Here is a 25472-nt window from a genome sequence, read left to right as displayed (position 1 = left end):
TAGAATTTGTTATTTAATTCATGTGTTGCAAGTTCATGCAATTAAAAAATTGTTAATTGAAGAGATTTGTATTTGTTGTGAAAGAGCTTTGTAAGAAATCTCAACCAATATTCATCTTGAAGTTGACAAATATGATTGCTTTTTTATGATTTCAATTTTAGAGTTAGTTTCTAATTCAATTACCATTGATTAAGATTTGTAATTGCAGAATTCAATCTATAGTTAGATGAATGAATCTTTTAAGATGATCAACTATTATTGATTTCCAAAGTTACTTATCTCATTCATTGCCTTGACTAGTTGAGATTTAGAAATTGTTTTGAATTGTTATGACTTAGGATTGGAAGGGATTCTATAGAGTAAAGTTCTTGTAAGGAAATGGTAGAATCTTCAACAAGTAATTAATACTTTGTTTTGTTAAATAGGCAATCAGATTTCAATCAGATTTGTTTTCATCTAAATCAATGCTTAAGTGTTTGAAAAAGACAAGGAGACACCTCCTGTAAGAGAACATTGTTAATTTCACTTCACTAGGCTATCATTAGAACACTAGATCTTTGTAGATCTATGTACATTAGATAAGTGCCTCTAAGTGTACCTACTCGGGTTGACAAAATGAATTAAAGCTTAAGTTACCTTAGCAAGTAAAGCTCAACACCCATATTGATAGCTACTTTGTGAAGCTTGGATTCACGAGAAGCAATGTTGACTTGAACCTCTACTTCAAGGTGGTCCAAGGTATGCCTTTTATTTTGGTTTTATATGTTGATGATATATTCTTTAGAGGTAGTGAGCCTTTGATGCTCGAGTCCAAAAGGGAGCTGGTCTTTAAGTTCAAAATGAAAGACCTTGGATTGATGCATTATTTCCTGTGCTTAGAGGTGTGACAAAGGCCTAGTGAGATTTTCCTCTCAAGGAAAATATGTTGTGACACTGTTGGAAAGATTTCGAATGGTAAAATGCAAGTCCGATGGAGATGAACTTTAAGAAATTATTTGTTGCTGCAGGACCTGACTTGGCCAATCCCTCTAAGTATTGATGATTGATTGGGGCACTAATGTTTCTTGTGAACACCCGTTCAAACATATGTTTTGCAGTCAACACTTTGAGTCAATTTATGATTGAGTCTCTTCATGCATACTAGGTTGCTGCCAAGTATGTGTTGAGATATTTGCGTGGGACGTTTAATCTTGGTCTAAGATATACTGCTGTAGATGTGAGACTTCATGGGTACACTGACGCTGACTGGGCCATAAATGTTATTGACAGGATGAGCACATCAGGGTGCTCCTTTAGCTTGGGTTATACCATGATAAGTCCTTAGCTTTAAGCATGATCAAGGTAGAGTATATCGCTGCTAGCATGGCTAACTGCAAGTAGTATTGTTGAGGAACCTCTTTGGAGAGCTGTTTGAGTAGGTTTTGGATACGACAGTGATATATTGGCACAACAAGAATAAGATCCGATTGGTAGAGAATCTCGCGTTTCATGACAAGTCCAAGCACATTGAGATCAGGTATCACTACATTCAAGATATGGTGTAGAGAGGAGTAGTAAGACCCCATCACATTTCGACAAATGAGCAGATAAAAGATATTCTTACCAAGGCTTTGCTTAAAGGGAAGTTCTTGGTCTTCAGAGAGCAGCTTGGATTGATGGATGTGACCCTGCTAGGTAAAGGTCTCGAATGATTGAGGACACTGAGCTATGCTCTCTCACTGTTTGAGATCCCAGGGAAAGGAATTGAGCTGGAGACCTCCTGGGGTTGAGGGAACTTTGGACAATAGGATACCTGTGATCGTTACCTCACGGTAAGTAATATCCTACCTATTGTCTGACAGTAGGATAACTGTGATCTTTCATGGTAAGTAGTATCTTGCCTATTGTCACTTTTGGAATTTGACAGAATATACCCCAGTTGCCATCCTACCCACAAGCTGGGCTTGTTGGGATTACCACCCATCTGGACAATGGGTGAGGAGACTTGGGATAACTATGATCCTTATGATTTATGGTAAGTAGTATCTTGTCCAAGTGGGGGGATGCATGTGTTCTACCACTGACTCTTGAAGGTCAAGTTGGGAAGATTAGCAGGCAATAGGATAATTGTGATCCTTACCTCATGATAACTGGTATTCTTTCTATTGTCCTTGGATATAGGGTGGTAACCTTAGCTCTCCTATGATGATTCTTCTTTAGATTTAAGAATGTTCAATAGATGAGCAGAGATGAGCACAGACAAATTATGACTTGGTTCAGTGATGATGATGGCGAAGTTTTTGAGATAAGATTCATGTTCCGTTTGGAAATTTCTCTCTAGTTGAGAGGGAGTGTTAATTTGGTAGCTCAGGGACAAATCCTGCATTCAAGAAAACAGAGGTCCATCAAACAGATATCCATTCAAAATCGAAATTTTCATGCATACATATTATATAACAAATCAGTTGGAATAGAAAAATTCTACTCTCATCAAATTGGAAAGGAATATTAAAACATAAATGCATGAAATAAAACTAACTAATGACATGAAGTAAAAAGGGATAGGGTTAGAGATACTATACAAATGATGCCCTATGGCATCAGATGTCATCGTTGTAGTATAGTTTGAACATCTGCCCATTTGCTAGCAGCTCTACGGGATCACCTTGCAAAGTATTTAGATAAAAAGAGTTTGCTCTAGCGATTCCTTTGATGATGTACGACTCTTGGGCCTTACTTATTGATGTAAATCATGCTTCAATTTCTCTGTAGGTACACTTAGAGGTGCTATCTAATATATATAGATCTAGAAGGATTTAGTTTCTAAATGACAGCTTAATGTGGAAAAATCAACAATGCTCTTTTACAAGAGGTTTCTCTTTGTTTTTTTAACACTTAAGCATTTACTTAAATGAAACAAATCTAATTGTTTATATGGAAAACAGAGTCCTAATTACTCATCACACAAAACAGTGAATGAAATATGTAGCTTTGGAGATCAACAATAGTGGAACCTCTTACAAGGTTCAGTCAACAAACTACCAATTGAGCTCTGCAACTACAAATCACAACCAATAAACAGGGAAATATAGATCAAACTATGAGATAAAACCATGAAATAACAAGCACAATTGTCAATTTCAAGATGAATACCAATTGAGGTTTTCTTACAAAACTCTTTCAAAACAGATGTGATCTCTTCAATTAACAATTTCCAATTTCATAAACTTGCAACATATTAATTGAATGACAATTCTAAGTATTAGATCTCTCTATGCAATTGTAAAAGAGAATTCAAGGAAAAGTGTACCAGCTATATAGTGGGGGCCCTCCACACTTTGCAAGCACACCTTAAACTAATTCCAATGAAGACAACTACTGGATCTGAAACATAAATATGGACTCCAACACTGTATCTCTGTATTCAAGTTTGGAAATCAAAAGTACATAAACTGGGTTCCCAAGTTCTTCATGTATCAATAACTACTAAATCTTCACAACAAGAGGAAGCTATTCGTACTCCTCATAATCCTAATGAAATTCTAACAATTACATCAAAAGAGGTCGAATTAGTTCAGATCCTCATTTTGAGCAAAATCTCAAAGATAGCAAAGTTTGTTCACAAAATGTGGAATTTCTGCTAAAATGGCTGAGTTTGACCAGTGTTGACCGAGCATCTAGAATCTTCAAATCCGAGAGTGGATAGGTATTCCACCATCCTTGTACATTTAGGATCAAACGCCAGGTCCTCGAATTTGCCAATCTGTCCTGCAACATGTCAAACCATGGAGCCATTACAAGAAGTTATAACAAGTTGTCATTTTCTGGAAATTTCCAATTTCAACACAAAAATTCCTAAAATTAATTCCAAAATAAAAATAATGGAAATAACATTATATCAATCAGTTTCTAAGGAATATGGAGGAAATTTAAAGGCTAAATAAAGGAAAATGATGAATAAAAGAGGGTTTTTACATAAAATAATCAGTCATAAATTGGTACCAACATCTCCCCCAAACACAAGACTTTGCATGTCCTCATGCAAATGAATTCTAACCTGTCAAACCCTTTCCTCTGCTTCTGCTTCTGCCTCTGCCTCTGCTGCCTGGAGTAAAGCATCGATGTTCATCTGGGCCTTGTATTCAGTTTTCAAAATTTGGTATTTAGTTTTGATGGCCTTCTTCTGTTTGTATAATTTATAGGCCCTCTTACCAATCTGAACCTTATAGGCTTGGAGTCTCCTGACCTTCTTCTTCAACTTCTCATTTTCATCCCGAAAATTTTTACTTTGTGTTCTAAGGGTTTCATTTTCTTTCTTCACAACTCTTTCCAGCATTTCAGACTCCATAAGTTGTTGCTGCAGTTTTTCAATTTTCCTTTCCAATTTCCTTTTCTTTTTGCCTGAAATTTTTTGTTCCTGTGGTTCTTCCTCCTTGCCCTTTGTTTCCAATTCCTGTATATAATCATACTGAGGCTGCTGTAAGATGTCATCTTCTTCCAATGTTTTCCCTTTTTGTCTAAATTTAGTCTTCTTAGACTTCCTTTCATAGGTGGTAAAAATCTAATCCTTCTCAGCTTTCTCATTTTCTTCCCTTACCACTTTTCTGGTTTTTACATTGCTACTAGATGGAGCAGAGATATCAGGTATGTGCTCTGAAAATTCCTCTTCTACATCATCCACATCAACCAATAATTCTGGATCTTGCTGCTTTTCTTGTTCCTCTTCATCTGCTATAAATTCATTAGCAACCAGAAATCTTTTCCAGGATAATCCTATCTTCTGCAATTCAAACTCAATTAAGATTTTCACCAAGCCAAAATGATATAAGCTCCTATCCATATTACTTCTCTGTTTTTGTATAGTTTTGGACATCTTAGTTAAACTCTGCAGAAGAAAATAAGGTAAACTTATAACACAATCTCCCCTCAGATGCATCAACATTTTAATATGATAAAGAAACACTATACTGTATCTGCCCTCACATGTTATGAATTTTTGAATCACATAGACTATTTCATCCCAAGGATGAACAAGCCAACTCCTAGGAATTCCTTTCGTCCAATTAACTGTTGATACTCTTGATTTAGATACAAAATGTGTCCAGGATTTCTCCTTAAACTGCTTAGTTTTGAAATATTTCTCTCCCTTTGGACTTATGCCTATAGCTTGGGCAATTGTATCCTCTGAAACTCTAAAGGATAGGTTCCCTACCGTGGCTCTCTCTCCAGTGAAAGAAGAAGCAAATTCCCTGGTTGTTAACTCATTGTGGCCGTTAAATTTTTCCAGAAAAACTAACCACTGTTTTGCTCTAAGGATGTCTACACAATCTTTATGCAGTTTAGAAATATCAATTTGTTCCGGTTCGGTTCTATTTGCCATGAGAATTATTTTACTTTTACCCTGCTTTGTAAGAAAAATTGACCACGGTTTTTGAAAAAAAACTACCTGGTCCTACGCTGACCTGAATGCCGTTCTTTTGCCTTAAATTTCTCGTCTCTGCTGGAGTGAAAACGACTGCTGTCCTCAAATGGAATCTGCTTCTTAATTCTCGGCTGGTCCTGTGTAATTTTCCCTTAAGACTCGTATGTTGACATTTCCATTGTCAACATACTCGTAGCTTTTGTTATTACGCTTCACACATACCCCAAGGAGGGTTTCTCAGGCGTTTGGGGTTCCAGAAACAGAGCAAATGCTTGTCGATGCATTCAGGTTTTTTCCTCCTTATTACAATTCATGCATGCCTTAAGGAGGATTTCTCAGGCGTTCAGGGTTTCTAGAAACAGAGCAATGCTTTTCGACGCATTCGGGCTTTTTCAAACATTAATGAACACATCGTTCAACACTAATGAACCTTTCCCACATCGTTCAATAGTAATGAACCGCTCCTTCAGCACAACACTTAGTAATGATAAGCCCGATGGTTATGTGGAACAGTCACATTCAAAATGATGACTGTCGGCATAATGGTATGGTATGAACCCTGGCTGAGATCGTGAAGAACTACGTAATCCTTATTATAATGATACTTTGTCATAATATCCTTGTTATGAAACTATCCATTGATCCTTGTTATGATGACACTTTGTCATATCATCCCTTAATACCCTTTTCAATCAAAACGTTTCGTCATAACATGCATTTCATAAATTTTTTTCCGGTTAAAAACCATAATTTCTTTTGCATTGCTATTCAAATCTTTGAACCTGGACCGCATACCTCAGAAATGTATGATTTGAGACCGTGTTTAACTAGATCTGACAAATTTTGGTTTAGTAGATCTGTTGGCACATTTGATTGATGTATTGGAGTATAGGCTTATGAATCGAAGTATTATGTACAGGATAAAGAAATGGGATATATAGGTTAGGGTGGATAGTTTTGAAGAGTAGGAATAAATCCTACATGAATAGAACACTGAGTTATAGGTTTAGGGATCGGGCTATTTGGCTGAGTGAAGGATAGGCTAAGTGAATATGATATAGGATAGGTTGAATGATTGAGCAACTGAAATCAATAAATATCATTAACCACTATTTAAAAATTGAAATTAATAAAAGAAATTCAAGTATTAAAATGAAAATATCTTACAACCTTCAGATGTTTTCTTGTTGAAATTTAACCCTGCTTGACTTATTTGATTTGTACAGGATTTGACATAATCTGATGATGCAGTCTTCTTCTTCTTAACAGGTCCCTTCTGAAACATTATCAAGCAACAGGTCCCTTTGTTAATGTGTTCCAAATTTAGATTGAACAAATCCTTCTTGAGAAATATTGAACACCAATCCTCTGTTGAAAAGTCCATTGAAGAATAAAAATAAAACAAATTCCTTCCTCTGCTGTAATGGAATATTGAGAATAAGGAGGTGAAAAAGCATGAAAAAGTTCAAACTTTTCTCCTCCCCTGCTGATCATATGACTTGTCCTCAAGTCATCAATGTGAAATTCAAGTAGGCAAAGGTTTATTTATTTATTTATTTTTTATTTTGAACTACAACTGGGAAACACTGAATTCTTATTGGCTAATTCCTTGGTTTTCCTGTAAGAATTCGAGTTTAGAGTGTGCCAGAGTTTGGTTTTCCCATCTAAACTGTTATTATTTTTTATTTTTTATTTTTATTTTTTAATTTTTTTTTTTTGTTTTTTGTTTTTATTCTTTGTTTTAAACTTTAAAGTAGAAAAATGACTAAGGCATAGATATCACAACAGAGTGTTGTACTATCTGAACCTCATTTTGTTGTGTCATTGTTTTCATGAAATCTTCTTTGCTGACAGGCTTGTGGTAGATCTTCAGCTTATGTCCATTTACTGTAAATGTTCGGTTTTCTTGGTCTATGGTGTCGAGTTTGACTGATCCATTCTGGAAAACTTCAAGTATTTAATATGGGCCCATCCAATGTGTTGTAAATTTGGCTTTATAATCTTTAAATTTGGAGTCAAATAATAGAGCCCAGTCACCAACTTTAAACTCCTTCTTATTGATTAGTTTATCACGCCACTGTCGTCTTTGTTGCTGGATCAATGTTGTCCTTTCTACTGCTTCTTGTCTCATCTCATCCAACTGATTTAATTGAATAATTCTTTCTTGTTGTGCTTCAGAGAGTTCAATGCCTAAGTCCGCTGCCAATTTGTAAGTATGTGTTTGAAATTCTATTGGCAGCATGACTTCTTTGCCATACACCAGCTGATAAGGTGTAAACCCTGTTGTGTTTTTCCAGGTGATTCTATATGCCCAGAGTGCTTCATTGAGCTTATCTGCGCAATCTTTTCTGTTTGTTGCCACTGTTTTAGTCATTATCCCTTCTAGTGTCTTGTTTGTAGATTCCACTTGGTCATTGGCTTGTGGATGGTAGGGTGTACTCCTCCTATGTTTGATTTTGTACTTGTCAGTGATTTCTTGAACCAATCTAGAAGTGAATTGAGTCCCTTGGTCTGTTACTATCTCTCTGGGCACTCCATATCTAACAAAGATTTCTTCAAAAAGGAAATTGACTACTATTTGCTCAGTTGCCCTTACAAGTGCCTTTGCTTCTGCCCATTTAGTCACATAATCTGTACATACCAAGATGTACTTTTTCCCTTTGGAAGGTGGATTAATGGGTCCAACAAAGTCCAAAGCCCATTTTTCAAATGGCTCTAGATGTACCTGTGGTTGTAGTGGAATCTCATCTAAGGTAGTTGGTTTACCCATGCGTTGGCAGCTGTCACAACTTCTCACATACTTCTTTGAATCTTTGAAAATTGATGGCCAATAGTAGCCAAGGCTAAGGATTTTGTGTGTTGTCCTCTTGGCTACAAAATGGCCACCACAAGGTTCATCATGACAAGATTTTAGTATGTCAATAATTTCATCCTCTCTGATACATCTTCTAATAATTAAATCATAACCAGTATAAAACAATTCTCCATTAACCCATGAATATCTTGCACTTTGCTTAATCAATCTTTTCTTCTCCTTTGAGCTGAATGATGGAGGTATCTTCCCTGTGGACAAGTAATTAGCTAAATCAGCATACCATGGTGTTAATATTGAAATTGCAAATAAATGTTCATCAGGAAATGAATCTTCAATTGGAACAGCTTCACCCGGATTTTGTAGTCTTGAAAAGTAATCTGTTACCTGGTTCTCTTTCCCTGGTCTGTGCAGCACTGTGAGATTAGTTCTTGAAAAGTAATCTGTTACCTGGTTCTCTTTCCCTGGTCTGTGCAGCACTGTGAGATTAAGTTCCTGCAGTAATAGTAACCATCTTGTGATCGTACCATTAGTTATAGGTTTGTTCATTAAGTATCTAATGGCAGAGTGGTCAGTGTGAACAAAAACCTCATAACCTATTATGTAGTGACGAAATTTGTTCACAACGTGTATGATTGCAAGCATTTCCTTCTCAGTTACTGTGTAGTTAAGTTCAACAGGAATCAAATTTTTACTATCGAAGTAAATGGCATAAGTTAAACCATCATCTTTCTGCCCTAATGAAGCCCCTATTGCTGTATTGGATGCATCAATTGAGATATGAAAAGTTGAAGTCCAATTGGGTCCCCTCAAAACTGGAGGTCTGGACAATTTTTCTTTAAGTTTCTCAAAAGCATTTTGACAAGCATCATTCCAATTGAAAGATATATCTTTTGCAAGAAGGTTAAACAAAGGCAAGGCTATCTTACTAAAGTTTTCATTAAATCTCCTATAATAGCTTGCATAACTAAGAAAGCTTCTTACATTTTTTTGATTTGTTGGAATTGGCAGTTTGACAATAATTTGAATTTTGGTTTGATCTACCTTGGTTCTCTCGGAAGAAACATGATGTCCTATGACTATTCCCTCATTCAACATCATATAACATTTTTCATTGCTTAAAGACATGTTGGTTTCTATACATCGTTTTAAAACTTTCTTAAGGTTTTGCAAAGAATGGTCAAATGAATCACCATATACTGAAAAATCATCCATATATACCTCAACACATTCGTGAACCAGATCAGTAAATATTGCTAATACCGCTCTTTGAAATGTTGCTGGAGCATTGCACAAGCCAAATGGTAAAACTTTGTAGGCATATGTGCCCCAGGGATAAGTAAATGTTGTTTTGTCTTGGTCTTCTAAGGCTATGCCAATCTGATTGTAACCGCTAAAATCGTCCAGGAAGGAAAATGACATTTTTCCAGCTAATGTATCCAAAACTTGGTCAATAAATGGCAATGGAAAATAGTCTTTAAGGGTGGCTTTATTCAGTTCTTTGTAGTCAACACAAACTCGCCACTTACCATTTTTCTTGGGGACTAACACGAGTGGAGATACCCACTGGCTGTCAGAGATGGGGTAAATGAAATTTACTTTTAGTAGATTTTACAATTCATCTCTTACAATCTCTCTAAGCATGGGGTTCATCCTTCTCTGTGGCTGCCTCACTGGTCGAATACTAGTGTCTGTATAGATATGGTGAGTGTAAGTTTCCGGGTGAATTCCCTGCATGTCAGTGTAGTCCCAAGCAAATGCCTTTTGGTATTTGGTCAGCAAATCAAGCAATTTTTGTTCCTGAGATGAATCTAAAAATGCTCCGATGTTCAGTGTTTTTCCTGGGCTGATTTCTACAGTCTTGCTTTGTGTGTTTGTAATGGAGTTGATTGGAAAGATATCTTCAAATAATGTTTTCAGAGAATATATGGTACAAGTTTCCTGAAAGCTCTGTGCCAATATTTGATTTGCAACAATATAATGTTCATTTCTCAATTCCTCCAAAACATCAGGTTGAGAGATAAACATTTCTACCAAATCTTCATTATTTTCTTCCCCGGAATCATAAATTTGATTGATGCTTAAAACAAATTGTATTTCTTCCCTATCATTGTATTTGTCATCAAGCCATAGGTTATGTGTTATTGCTGGAGCTTGGGATGATGGGTATAAGGTAAGTTGTTTTCTCTCTGTTCCTCTGGAAATGATCATATTACCCGATCTACAGCCAATAAATGCATCAGCAGTTGCCAACCATGGTCTGCCAAGTATGAGAGGGTGTCCTCCTAAATTTGACTTTGGCTGGAGAACTAGGAAATCAACTGGATACTTCCAAGAGTCCAGTGAAACAGTTATATCTTCCAATATCTGTTTAGAAATGACTTTAGAGCAATCTGCTAATTCTAAAACAACTGGTGTTGACTGTAAATTTGTCAGCTGTAAGGTTTTCATTGTATCCAATGTCATGACATTTATTACTACTCCCAATTCAATGAGAGTGTTTGGAATGGAGATTTTGTTGATGATAGCTATAACTCTAGGTATACTAAGGTCAACATATTTCTCCATAGAAATGACATTTGACATAAGGCCAACTAAATTGCCAATAACATGAATGGTCTGTGGATTAAATCTTTTCTTTGTAGGCTTTTTAAGGCAGAGTTCTTTGATGGCTTTGGTATAGATTGGAATATCCTTAATTGCCTGTAACAATGGCATTTTTACATACACATTTCTTAGCTCATCCAGAACATCGTATTGTGGCAGAGGTGTGGTTAATTTTGGTTGAAGTAACCGCTCAGGATAAGGAGGTGATTGCACTGTCCTAATTTGTTTGCCTTGTTCTAAATCATCTTGTTTACCGTGTTGGCAATTCGTGCTCATCAGTTTTATTCGAACTCTCTTTCATTGAAACAGGTGGATGTGAATGTTCTGTGTGAAGAGTTCGACTGGATCTAAGTTCTATGTTTTGCAGAGGTAGAATTGGGTATGATGGTCCCTCATCCACACCGTATGCTAGTCTTTCCAGTCGATTATTTGGATGCTACTGGTTGCACAGGTAGTTGTGTAGGTTTAGGAGGTTGATTAGATGGTAATTGTAGCTGTGGTTGATTCATTGATGGAGGATCAAGTAAGGTTTGCTGAGGATTTTGCTGTTGATAAGGAATTGGTTGCTGAGGGTATTACTGTGTGTACTGTGGTGGATATGGCTGAGTGTATTGTTGCTGATATTGTTGAGGATATGGGTTTGGAAATGACTGCTGATATTGCTGAGGTGGTTGTTGAGGAAATTGCTGAGGATTTGAATATCCTCTCTATCCCTGTTGTGGATAAGATTGTTGCTGCTGATTAAACCAATTGCCATGGCATAGGTGCATTCCAAGAGTTCTCAACAACCATTTGATAATTTGCGGGATTTGGATTTTGAAACATACCTGGAGGTCTTGGCTACCATGGTCTCCGAGCTCCCACAAAATATAAGTTCTCCATCTCTGCATTAGCTTCCAAATTATAACTCTGCAAAACTTTCATCTTAGAGCAGTCATTAGTGTCATGATTTTCTGTACAAAACCCACAGATCTGAACATTATCTAATGGACATTCTTTCAAAGCATGTTTTTTTCGGCATTTAGGACAAAATATAGACAACACTTGTTCTTGTTCATCTTGTCTTTTCTTTGCTTTCAGAGTATCTATTTGATTTCCCAAAGTGCTTAAGAGGTTTGTTTTAAAATCTTCAAATAGATTGCCTAGTTCAACTCTGGTAATATTTCCTGTGGCAGATTTAGTGATTCTAGATGTTGTAGTTCTTCTTCCATTTCTTGCTCTACTTCTGGAGTACTTCTGACACAAGTCAACAATCTCCTCTAAAGGTAAATTAGAAATGTCCCCTTTACCCATGAGATTGAGGTCATCTAGATATTCGTCTCGGATGCCCTTAAGAAATATTGTTCGAATAAGATCAACAAACATGGTTCTATGTTATGATTTTTGCAGATTGTATGAAAATCTTTACAAGTATTCTTCTAACGTCTCATCTTCTTGTTGATTCATTCTAAATATGTCATCTTTAGAGTCTTTTGATTGACAGTAAGGTTGATACTTTTTCAAAAATATTTTTCTCATGTTATCCCAATCAGTGACTGTGTGTTCACCTAATCCCATGAACCACCTAAGTGCTGCTGCTTTTAATGTGGCAGGAAAAAGTCGAAGTCTGTGTGCATCATTGGTATATCCATAGGTTCGATATACTATATCAAATTCAAACAAAAATGAATCAGGGTCTGCAAATGCCATACCATAAAAGTTTGGTAATACAGCTGGTGGGATATTTTTCATTTTAATTTCCTCATCCATGTACTCTCCTCTATCTTGAATTGGAAATTTAAATGTTGATTCCTCTTCTTCTGGTGGATCTTGATTCCCTCCAAACAGAGTATTAGTTCCTTGTTTTCCTTCAAGCTCTCTTTGTCTTCTCCTTTCTTCCACTTGTCTCTCATACTCTCTGAGTTGTTCTGCGGTAGGTCCTCTGGATCCTCCGTCTTCAGTGATTGTGATATATGACTTGTCTAAGGTTTCTATCTCTTGTTCCTGTTTTGATTCTTGAGGAACAATCTGTTCAAGGATAGGCTGTTGGATTCTTGTACGATCTTTTTGTTTCCCTACTGTAGAAGTCTCAGGTATATATCTTTTCTTTGCCTCATGAGCTAGTAGGATTTGTCTTTCAATGAGAGTAAGTCTCTGGCCTAATCTTTGTTTTTTCTCAAGTTTTTCCACAATAACTTTTCCAATTAGTGTTGTGTACTCAATCCTCTCCAAAGTTTCTTCTCCCAATGGAGGGTTTTTATGAATCTTCTTTTTGCATTCCTAGATCTAGACATAAAGAATCATGGCTTAAAGAATTAAAACTAAATCTGTGTTTTTGTTGTTTTGTTCATTTAAGATTTTAAGATTTTTTCTTAAAATCTTCTTAGTTTGCACCTCCCTGACAACGGCGCCAAAATGTTGGGTCTTACTTACTGATGTAAATCGGGCTTCAATTTCTCTGTCAACCCGAGTGGGTACACTTAGAGGTGCTATCTAATATATATAGATCTACAAGGATTTAGTTTCTTAATGACAGCTTAATGTGGAAAAATCAACAATGCTCTTTTACAAGAGGTTTCTCTTCGTTTTTTTAACACTTAAGCATTTACTTAAATGAAACAAATCTAATTGTTTATATGGAAAATAGAGTCTTAATTACTCATCACACAAAACAGTGGGTGAAGTATGTAGCCTTGGAGATCAACAATAGTGGAACCTCTTACAAGGTTCAATCAACAAACTACCAATTGAGCTCTGCAACTACAAATCACAACCAATAAACAGTAAACTGTGGATCAAACTATGAGATAAAACCATGAAATAGCAAGCACAATTGTCAATTTCAAGATGAATATCAATTGAGGTTTTCTTTCAAAACTCTTTCACAACAGATGTGATCTCTTCAATTAATAATTTCCAATTTCATAAACTTGCAGCATATTAATTGAATGAAAGTTCTAAGTATCAGATCTATCTATGCAATTGTAAAAGAGAATTCAAGGAAAAGTGTACCAGCTCTGTAGTGGGGCCCTCCACACTTTGCAAGCACACCTTAAACTAATTCAAATGAAGACAACCACTGGATCTGAAACATAAATATGGACTTCAACGCTGTATCTCTGTATTCAAGTCTGGAAATCAAAAGTACATAGACTGTGTTCCCAAGTTCTTCATGTATCAATAACTACTAAACTACATAATTCTCCTTTTGAGTTATTTATCCTAAATCTTCACAACAAGAGGAAGTTGTTCGTACTCCTCATAATCCTAATGAAATCCTAACAATTACATCAAAGGAGGTCGACTTAGTTCAGATCCTCAATTTGAGCAAAATCTCAAAAATAGCAAAATTTGTTCACAAAATCTGGAATTTTTGCTAAAATGGCTAGGTTTGACCAGCGTTGACCGAGAACCTAGAATCTTCAAATTCGAGAGTGGATAGGTATTTCGCCATCCTTGTACATTTAAGATCAAACCCTAGGTTCTCGAATTTGCTAATCCATCTTGCAACATGTCAAACCATGGAGCCATTACAGGAAGTTGTAACAACTTGTAATGTTCTGGAAATTTCCAATTTCAACACAAAAATTCCTAAAATTAGTTCCAAGATAAAAATAATGGAAATAACATTATATCAATCATTTTGTAAGGAATATGGAGGAAATTTAAAGGTTAAATAAAGGAAAATGATGAATAAAAGAGGGTTTTTACATAAAATAATCAGTTATAAATTAGGACCAACCATGACCCAAACCATAGACTATTGAACTTTCCATGATTGCCGAGCTTCTCATTTATGCGATCCCATAATAATACCAAATCACCAATCTACCTAGATCTGTTCTGTGATGACTTGTCAAATCCTTCTTTCGTCTTGGCTTGGTTCCGACATATATTATCGAGAGTATTCCTGCGGGCCTCATCGAGTTCCATTATATGATCAATTCTTTTCTGCACTGCATCTTTTTCTTCTGTAGAATGCTGGAGGAGTTGATAAGATGGAAGTTTGAGATGAACAGGCAAGGTCACGTCTAAACCATAAACAAGCTCAAAAGGACTTTTCCCAGTAGCTCTCTTCTTGGGGATAATAATTTGAAAAATGAGACAAGATAATGGCATACTTGAAGTAGAAAGAAGAGAATTCAGAAGAACTGAAAGCTTTGGCGTTATCAGTAGTAATTTTCGCTGGAACGCCAAATCGTGTGATAATATGATTCTTAAGAAAGTCCATGACAACCTTCTCAGTGGCATGCTTTGTTGGAATGGCTTCAACCCACTTCGTAAAGTAATTTGTCGCATTCAAAATCCATGAATAACCATTACTATAATTCTGGCTAAATTTACCAATGAAATCCAATCCCTATTTGCTGAAAAGGGGCTTCTGCAACAACCAACTGAAGGGGCAATGTTGCTAATTTCTACTTTCTTGTGAAGAGCTGGAATTTCTGACAATTTCTGACAAATTTATGGACGTTTGAAAAATGGTAGGCCAATAATATCATGCACATAAAATCTTGTGGGCCGTGGTTTTTGCTGCGAAATGACCCCCACAAATCCCGACATGGAACTCGGTGATAAGCTTCCTATCTTCATCCTCATCAATGCACCTAAGTATTATCCCATCTGGATTTCTCCATCCAAGACCGTCCTTCAAGATACAATACTTAGATGCTTTTAGTCTGAGAACCCTCCTTTTATGAGCTACCAAGTGATCGAGACATGTTAGATTTGTTAACTAATAAATAATGTCTTTATACCATTCTATCCTTTCCAACTTCTGAAGCTTAGGGGAATTGGAAGGCTTAGTTATTTCATTTTGACAAACCATCTCTAAGGCTTTTTCGTTGCTTTCTGTCAACATCTGGGCTAACCCTTGACCCTTGACTAATTTGGTGGGTCTAATCTCAAGATCATATTCCTGAATTTTAGTTACCCATTTGGCACGAGTCCCTAAGCAGTCGGTCTGAGTCAATATATCCTTGATGGCAGAGTGTGGAACAAAGGAAATAATCTTGGAATAACCCACATATGTTTTGAAATGCTTAAGGGACTTGACCAATGCATAAGCTTGATTTTCCATAATGCTATACTTTAATTCTGAATTTTGCAAGGATTTGCTCATGAAGGTTATCGGTTGCTCATTACCATCTTTGTTTTTCTGCAAAAGGACACCTACTATGGTATCCTCGAATGCAAAAGAAAAGATCATGGAATCCTTTGAATAATGTGGGCTAACCAAGACAGGGGCTTTAGCTATAGCGTGTTCAATATTCTAAAATGCTCTCTTACCATCATCTTTCCATACAAACTTTGCATCCTTCTTTAGTAAATAGATAGGTGTGGCAATTTCAATTTTCATTTCTTTGATTACTTTGGTCAACTCTTTGACTGATTTTGGTTCTTCTTCTTTAATTTATTTTCCCATAGATTTCACTGGACCTCTTTCAAACCCTGGGATTTTTGACTTGCATGAAGCTTTTCTATCCTTTTCCAACTCTCTAGCTGTACTCTGGGCAACGGCTAAAGTAGAGGCTTGGCATGTCTAATCTCATATTGAGTATTACCATTAAAAGCCCCAAGATATTGCTCTAAAACTGTCTTGTCGGGACTCGGGAGGCCTATAGTCTTGAGTCATGTCCTTTAGAAGACCATTAAATCTCTAGTTGAATTCATCCACTATTTCATTCTCTCTTTTCTTTATGGTATTCAACTCTTTGACTAGTATTACCCTCCCTCTGATCCCCATATTTATCTTTGAATGCATCAGTGAGGGCTCTTAAAGGGTTGAAGACATTATCTGCTTTATCATGAAACCAGTCAAGAACACCATCTTCTAATGATAGAAAAAATAACTTCATTTTGACATCTTCATGGTTATAAGAGGTAGTATGAGTGAATCTTTGCACGAATGTGTTGAATTTTTTTATATGAGCTTCAACATTGATGGCACTGTTCCCCTGGAAGGTCAGGAGCCTGCTCATGGTAGATTCATCTCGAAGGTTGTGAGGATATCCTTGGACATTTGTGAAGTTGCAAGGCCTGTAATAATCACCCATAATGTCTTGATTGACGGGATATATGAAAAACAAATGGAGATCAAGGAGGGCTTCTTGTATGAGAAAATTAGAATGTAATTTGTTTAACCAGGCTCTTAGAACCTTTTCGGGATCGAGAGCGGGGTTAACCAAGCTACCAGGGTTCCTTCTAGAGTAAGTTCTTGTGAATGGTTGAACAAGTGGAGTCGCCACTCAAACAGGAAACCAACCTAAATGTCCAAGTGCTAAAAGTCTGAATGAACAAGATGAAAGGATTAGTGAGAGGAAAAAAGATAAGGTGATGAAAAGATGAAGAATGTTGAAAGATGAAAGATTGAGATGTTTTTAAGAATAAAATATCCTCGACAACGACGCCAAAAAATGTTAGTCGCTCAGATTGTATAGGCACCGTGAGAACAACTCAGGGCGGGGGATGTCACTCTGATCCTTGACCACTCCGTTCTACCTGTCTCCCAACAAAAAGCTGTGGGGGGCAGTCCCTATGGAAATGTGAAGGTGGAAGGCAAGTTGGCAACCTAAGTCACCTGACACGGGGATTCGGGATTCGTGGTGTCGGATTCAGACACGTTGACCCCCCAGAACAGGGCACGTAGGATTCGTTATATATTATTTTATATATATATATATATTAAAAATTAGATATTTCATACACAAATTTTAATTAATGATACAAATTTATTGATTTTAAATATAGATCTTCATCTATAGCTATTAGCATGCATAGTACATACAAAATTCAAATACATGTCAATCTATTATCTATTTCTTATGCTTGGCCCTCTTGCCAGCACGAGAAATGTCTAATTTTTTAGTCTTGTTGGAAAATCAGGATCTTTGTCATTAATATCACCCTCTAAACATTAATATCCAGAGGTATCTTTGTCATTACCTCTGTATCTGTATAGGGATCTTTGTCATTAATATCACCCTTTAAGCATTAACATAAGATAGAACAAGCATAACATGTCAAGTCAAGATTTTGTTTGAGTGATGCGTACATTTTTAGGAGGGTCATGATACAGGAGTTCGACAACCAATGTCACTAACATCAAGGTACATAGAGGGATTGGTGTTCTTGATTAAATACGAGTTCCATACCCTAATACATGACAAAATTCAATGGAAACATTGCAATCCCCCAATCCTAAAATCCTGAAAACTGATAAGTATGCTGGATTTTGAATGAAATCTAAAATTCTACTTTCTCCATATGAAATCCAATGAGGCCGGAACCACTCTCAAACATCCTGAGTCATTTCATGGTAATGTTAAAAATTTAAGTAAAATGATGAAAATGAAGATTAAGGAGAATGTCACTTTTACTTTAAGAATTTAACATTACCATGAATAGCATATCAATACTAGGGCCTAGACTTGATCATTAAGCTGCCAAAACGCTTGCCAAATGAAAATATGCGTCGCTGTAATGAGCAAATGCGGCCTTTTCATACCAGTGCAGGTCACTTTTGCTGCCTAACGAGTCCTGGAAAACAGGACACGCTGCCAAAATCGTGACACGCAGTCGGATTCGACGTGTCAAAATAGGACACGATGTGTCATGGTTTTTGGATACAAATCTCGAGAGAATCGTGTCAGACACGATGGATTCGGGATTTGTGGGGCCTATAGGACGAATCCGGTTATCTAGTTGGCAACTAACCAACCCGGGAGACACGATTGAGTGGCCTAGTTACTTGGTTAAATTTAGCAAGATTCAAAAATTAGATTAGATTCAGATATGAGACTTGCCTTATGGAGTCAAAATTCTTGCTTATTATAATTTAAGACCAAGTAACCAGATGGACAACTGTTGCTTAGATGCTTCACTAACCTATATGAGATGCAAGTCCTATGATCTAGATGAAGTGGAAGGATCTTGGTCACATTTTAAGTTATATGCCTAGTCTAAATGAAACCTTCCTCTTAATTGTTTTGAGACTAGTCTTTAGAGTAGTTTTTGGGATGGAAGCAAACAAGAAGCAAGCAAAAACTTGATTAACGATACCTCCCCTTGTGTTCCAACCACCTTGTGCCTCTGGCGTTGCAAAAAATGTGGCTCTGATGATTGCAAGGTCACTGTGTTAACCACTAAAAAGGTGTTGAATCCCTTAAGCTAGGTGAGAAAGGGTGGCCCTAGAAGTCTATCAACCAAGTTTATGCTTGGAGCTAAATTATTAGCGCAACTAGGCCTAGGATGCTTATGCAAGGAATGTGAGAGTCTTGGATTAAGATTGTTTAGTTGTTTAAGTACGTAAGTTATGATTAATCTTTACTAGTACTTATGAATAAATGAAAAGACAATCTTTTTTCCCCAGGAAAGATCGTAATTTTATTCATAATGAGCAAAATTACATGTTGTAGATGCTGAAAAGCATATGCATATTATCTGATCTTGATTTCTCAGAATCCATAAAAAAACTAAAAAATTAAAATTGATCTATTTTTTTCTACCTTTCTTCTTTTCCACTTTTCGCCAACCACCAACATTGGGAGTGGATGTTACAATGGACATTTGATTCTGTTTGAATTTACCGGATATTCTTTGTTAGAATGAGATCCCTCTGATCCATGAATTCGTTTGCTGCCACTTACTTCCATTCCTGATGTGTGCTACTCATGCTGTTGCAGAGGGTTGATGGGCCTTATAATGCAGGGAAAGCTGTGTCCTATCTCGTCCTTTTGAGAGCTGTTTTGAAAGTTATGTACATCATTTTCTGCATTATTTTCTGTTGTCTCTTCTTCATCTGCTTCTTCTTCCAGGGGCTCAGTGCATTTCCAACCTTTTGGCTTTTTGAATTGTTTCTTATTTCTTTTGGGGTCTTTTTTAGCTTGTGGGCAGGCACTGTGAAGGTGACCTGTTTGTAGACATCCACGGCATCGAAAAGCCGTATTTTCGTAATCTAATGGTTGAGTCCACTGTATATTATTGTGGATCAGTACAATACAATCCGGTAATCCTTGGCTAAGGTCTACTTCGACACATATTCTAGCGAAAGTAAATATGCCTCTTGAAAGTCTATCCGCATCAATCTTGAGAAATTTACCCAGGGAGTTCCCTATTCCTTCTAATACTTTATGATGCCAGAAGTGTAGTGGAAGGTTGTGTAACCTGACCCATACAGGTATTTTAGATACCACCATAGTAGTGGCATCAAAACCTGGGAACCAAGGGATCATGAAGAGTCTTGCATTGCCCCAGAACCATGGTCCCTCATTGAGGGCATATTCCTTATCTTTAATTGTGCTGAATCTGACAATAAAAAACCCCTTGGAGCATAAATGAATTTGACAATTTGGTGTCCATGTAGAAAATATCCATTGGTGTAGAGCGTCTGATTTAGGCCAAAATCCATTAAATCTACATATGACTGCTTTGGTATAGAAATCTGAATATAGCTCATTTACCTCAGGCAGTGAGACTGTTAAGGTTGGAATCTGGGATTTTTGTTCCACGATATAGGGCCTAGGTAGTTTTGGAGGTGATGCTGGTTTGGTTTGGGCTTTATCCTTCCCTTTGATTGCATCTTTAAAAGAGCCTGTGCCCTTTGAGCTGGTTCTAGAGAATCCACCTCGCAATCTCAGATTGAGGATGATGGTTGAATATGAGACAATACCATAATCTTGTAGTGTGCAATTATCCTGTAAAATTTGTCCAGAGTAAATCAAGTTTTGCATGCATGCTGATATGCTTAGGTGAGTTTGGATTTCGCACTTTAATTCTTGAATCCACCTCCCCTTCTAGATCCGCTTGCAGACATTCCTTGGAGCGTTTTGATAAATATTTGAATCATATCCGGATCAATAGTGAATGGTTTTGCCCGAGAAAGGGGTCAATTTGCTGCTGAAAGTTATGGATCTGATAGATCTGGGCAAAGCGGTACCCTATCTATTACTTGAATCGCCGGATCTGGGCCATGGAAGCTTTTCCATGGGTCACACTCCAGTTCTGTCCACTGCAGGTGCCAAAGCTCCATAGAGGAGCCAAGATCTTTGAAAATAAATGTTGGATCAGGCTCGATGTTCCTTGGAGGGCTGAGTATGAAATTTTCCAAAGGAATGGCCTTATTTGTAAACCCTCGGTTTGATTGGAATATGGTTGTTTGTATTTCATCTGGAAGGGACGACAAAAAAATTTGGGTTTTCCAGGCTCCTGATAGTACTTCCCATACATACCCTTCTCTGCGATTTGGGGTTGTAATCCGAAGTAGAACAAAGTGAAGATGTGTACAGACCTCTGGATCTAGTTGGAGAGTTATCCGACCGGTCTTTTGGATGACCAGATCTGTTGGATCTTTGATAGATCTGGAGATAATGCTGCCTTTCGTGGAGGGAGGATCAACCCGGATCCAACCATAGACCATGCAGATGCGGAGATTTCTTGCTATGATTCATGGTAAGGACGCGCAGGGGGCTGTCTGGCTGAGACCAAAAATAGCGATTGCGGAAATGCTGTGAACGCAGGCAGATCCGGGGTTGAGTTCTCCGATGTTTCCCTGGACGCTAGACTGGTAAATCGGATGAGAGACACCTGCAAAAACCCTCTCTGCCGCCATCGTATTCGCCTTCCCGCTCTCCTGAAACTCACATAGTAATGAAAAGACAATCTTATTACCAAGAGTGTGTCAAATTATCAAGTGCCAATAAATTTATCTAATGATAGCAAGATTGCAATACTTAACCCACAAGCACAATTTGAGATGCCAATGATCAATAAGAGATACCATTGTGTTTAAGATAGACAGATTAATGTGTTTAGCAATTAGCCAATAATTTCCTTAGCAATGTTCTAAACACAATAATGCCATTCACAACTATTCTAATAATGATTAGTGATCTTATTACTTGATGCCAACTAAGAGATAAAATGCCCAAACAAGATTATAGCTTACATGAGTGATTTTCATGCCAAATTAACAATTTTTAGATCTAACACAAGACAAGTAATCGTTGGACTTCAAAAGCATGAAACACAATGAGCCAATTAGACCATAAAACACCTCTTATGTAATAGATGGGACAACGACAAATATACCACTTCAAGCCAAGAAATTATCGAAACTGAATATGACCAATAATAAGTTGCTTAATGACTTGCCAATGTAAATTCATTGAACCTTTAACCCTCTTAAGATGTGTTATTCAAAAAATATCAGATCTGATCATGCATTTTATGCAGAGATATCAGTCACCATAAAATGAAGATTTATGCCAAGAGATTGATGCCCAAGATACTTAGATGTTAAGATAATATGCTAGATATCACATCAACCAATTTTATGCCTTTTAAAGTGTTCTTTCCAGATTATATCAGATCTGATCTATCTGGTTATGTAGGGATATTCCAGCAAGCTAACAAGTAGATCTAAACTCAAAATTCAATGTTAAAGTAGCTAAAACACTAGCAAATTTTTACCATGAAATTATTAATGTGTTTAGACTATTTAGAGGTGATTTTTGGGGCATTTAATCATGAATTTCACCACTGTTATGAATGATTCAGTAAGCTGTAGCAAAACATTGACAAAGTAAGGGTTTAGAGAGTAAACCCTAGGCCTAAGGCCTTGTAGATCACTTGACAGAACACCAAAGGACACCGCTCACAAATAGATCATAGATCAATACACTAGTATTCTTGACGTGGTTAAAACCCTCAAAGAGGGAAACAGTCCACGGCTTGAGCCAACACAGTCACTTCAGGCAATTTATTAATAAAAGAATGAAATTTACGTAAGTTCTCTCATGAACGGTTACCCTACAAATGACCCTCCATGCTTTTTAAATAGAGATCATGGACCAATCGGGTGTTAAGCCACAGATCAAGTATCGGTAATACCGAGGACAGAATGAACCGTCGGATCACTTCATGTCTAGATCATATCATAACCGTCGAATTGTAAGTTACAAAAGTACATAGTAAAGAAACACACTTTACCTAACTCTACTCTAGACCAAGTGATACTTAACTCTTTCCTATGTGTCGGAATATCCTAACATCCCCCTTTAAGAACAACGTGGGATAGGATTGAAGGATGTACAAATATGACACAATCGGAGAAGGAAGGAGGCATTAGAGCCTCTCCCCCCTTAATGACAACTTCCTGAACTCCAACCATAAATCGAAGTTTAGTAAACTTCGCCTCTGTGAGAGCCTTTATAAAGATGTCTGCAACTTGATCATCTGTTGAACAATATTGCACTTCAAGAACATGGTCATGAATGAGCTTTTTGATGAAGTGCATGTGCGGTTCAATGTGTTTGCTGTGTTGATGTTGGATTGGATCTTTGCATAGTTGATGTTGGATTGTCACACCAAAGTGTAGTCTGATGCTGCTGTTGAAAGCCAAACTCTGACAGGATCTGGCGAATCCACAGGGCTTCCTTACTAGCTTCTACAACACCACGATACTCTGCTTCTGCTGAAGAAAGAGAAATGACACTTTGTTTCTTGCAAGCCCATGTAATAGGTCCTGAACCAAGAGTGAACACATAACCTGCAATAGACTTCCGATCATCAGGGTCACCAGCCCAATCAGAATCAGTGAAACCAACCAATAGAGGAGATGGTTCTGCACTATAATGAATCCCAAACTGAACTGTATCTCGAACATAACGAAGTATTCTTTTAGCTGCTTTCCAATGACTTTCATGTGGGTTTTTGCATAAACCGAGCAATAAGGCCAACAACAAAGGAAAGGTCAGGACAAGTGTGGGTTAGACACAAAAGTTTTCCTACAAGTTGATGGTATAAGGTAGCGTCAACTTCAGGGGAAGTACAAGTGACTGAAAGTTTGGCTCCAGATTGAAAGGGAGAAGTGGCTGACTTACAATCTTCCATGTGAAAATGGCGTAGAAGATCACATGCATACTTGGACTGGGAAAGGGAAATACCTTCCTTGGATTGCAAGACTTGAAGACCAAGAAAATAATGCAAGTGTCCTAAGTCTGTCATTTCAAACTTCTTTTTAACGCTGGACTTCACATGGTTTATAAGGTTGGGATCACTACCAGTAAGGATAAGACCATCAACATAAAGAACAAGAATGATAAGAGACTTGCCCACTTTCTTGGTGTAGATAGTATTGTCAGAATGACACCTAGAAAACCCAGTTTCTAAAAGAAAGCTATCCATTTTGGCATATCAAGCCTGAGGGGCTTGCTTGAGACCATAAAGGGATTTCTTAAGCCGACATACAAGGCTGAACTCTGTTTGTATAAAGCCAATAGGTTGTTCCATATATATTTCTTCTTGCAAGTCCCCATGCAAGAAGGCAGATTTAACATCCCATCTAATGGACTTCCCATTTGAAAGAGGCAGCAAGGGAAATAACAAGGTGGATAGAGTTCATTTTGGCAACAGGGGAGAAGGTATCAGTATAGTCAATGCCTTCAACTTGTGAAAAACCCTTAGCAACAAGACGAGCTTTATGTTTATCAACTTTTCCATCTGGTCCATACTTGGTTCTGTAAACCCATTTGCATCTAACAAGTTTTCGTCCTTTGGAAGAGGAACAAGATCCCATGTATCATTTGCCAATAATGAACGATATTCTTCATTCATAGCTGCGTCCCAATGTGGATGGCCTAAAGCTTTTGCGAAGGTGTCAGGATCATAATTCGCTTAAACTTGAGCCAGTAAAGAAGAGGCTCTATCGAATTGAGAACATGTACGTCGCTGATCTGTAGGATCACCGGCAAGAGCACCTGCTGCATCCCGAGTAGCACGGACCCATTCTGGAAGCTGAGCAGTTGAAGGAGGATCCTGAGAAGGTGGGGGAGGATTGTCATCCTCGCTGTCATCATCTAAAGAAGAAATATTTTCAGAAGTAGAAGGGATAGAGAGAGGTGGCACATCCGCAGAACTAGGCTCGTAGGCTGATATATTTTTAGCAAACTTTACATCTCTTCTAATGATAACATTTTTGGACTTAAGTGGAATAAGTCTATATCCTTTGACATCTTCAGAATATCCAACAAAAATACATTTTTCACTCTTAGGTTCTAAAGCTTTATGTTTCTCATCTGGAATATGGGCCCATGCTTCACTTCCACAAACACGAAAGTGACTTACATCTGCTTTAATTGAGCTCCATGCTTCTTCTGGAGTGATATTCTTTAAAACCTTAGTAGGAGTGCGATTGACTATGTAATTTGCATTGTTAAATTCTTCTGCCCAAAAATTAAGACTAAGTCCTTTAGATTGAAGCATACAATTAGCCATTTCCTTTAAGGTGCGATTCTTCCTTTCAGCTACACCATTTTGTTGTGGAGTATATGGAACAGTATGTTGCATTTGAATTCCATTCTCAGTGCAAAAGCTGATGAATTTGTTGTTAACATATTCTCTGCTATTATCAGATCTTAGCTTAAGAATTTGATGTCCAGTTTGTTTTTCAACAAAGGCCTTAAAGGCCAAGAACATGTTAAATACTTCACTCTTGAGTTTTAAGAAGTATGCCCAAGTGCGTCTGGAGAAATCATCAATGAAAGTTAAGAAATACTTGTAGCCAGAGAATGAAACAACTGGAAGTGGACCACATAAATCACTATGCACAAGCTATAAAGGGGCTGAGGCGTGCCAAGTGGCATGTTTTTCAAAACTATCCTGATGATGTTTTTC

At 37.3% G+C, this 25472-nt stretch overlaps 1 protein-coding gene across 4 annotated transcripts in view; it reads left to right on the top strand.

Moving 5' to 3' along the window:
* The window catches only part of LOC149265928 (uncharacterized), a 265831-nt gene that overhangs the window by 107903 nt on the left and 132456 nt on the right, over positions 1-25472 (top strand). The window lies entirely within an intron of this gene.

The sequence above is a fragment of the Pinus tabuliformis genome, chromosome 6 (assembly GCF_031772625.1).
Source record: "Pinus tabuliformis cultivar Carrire ecotype Pingquan chromosome 6, CPIR1, whole genome shotgun sequence".
Taxonomy (NCBI): domain Eukaryota; kingdom Viridiplantae; phylum Streptophyta; class Pinopsida; order Pinales; family Pinaceae; genus Pinus; species Pinus tabuliformis.
This window is presented reverse-complemented; position numbering and strand designations above follow the sequence as displayed.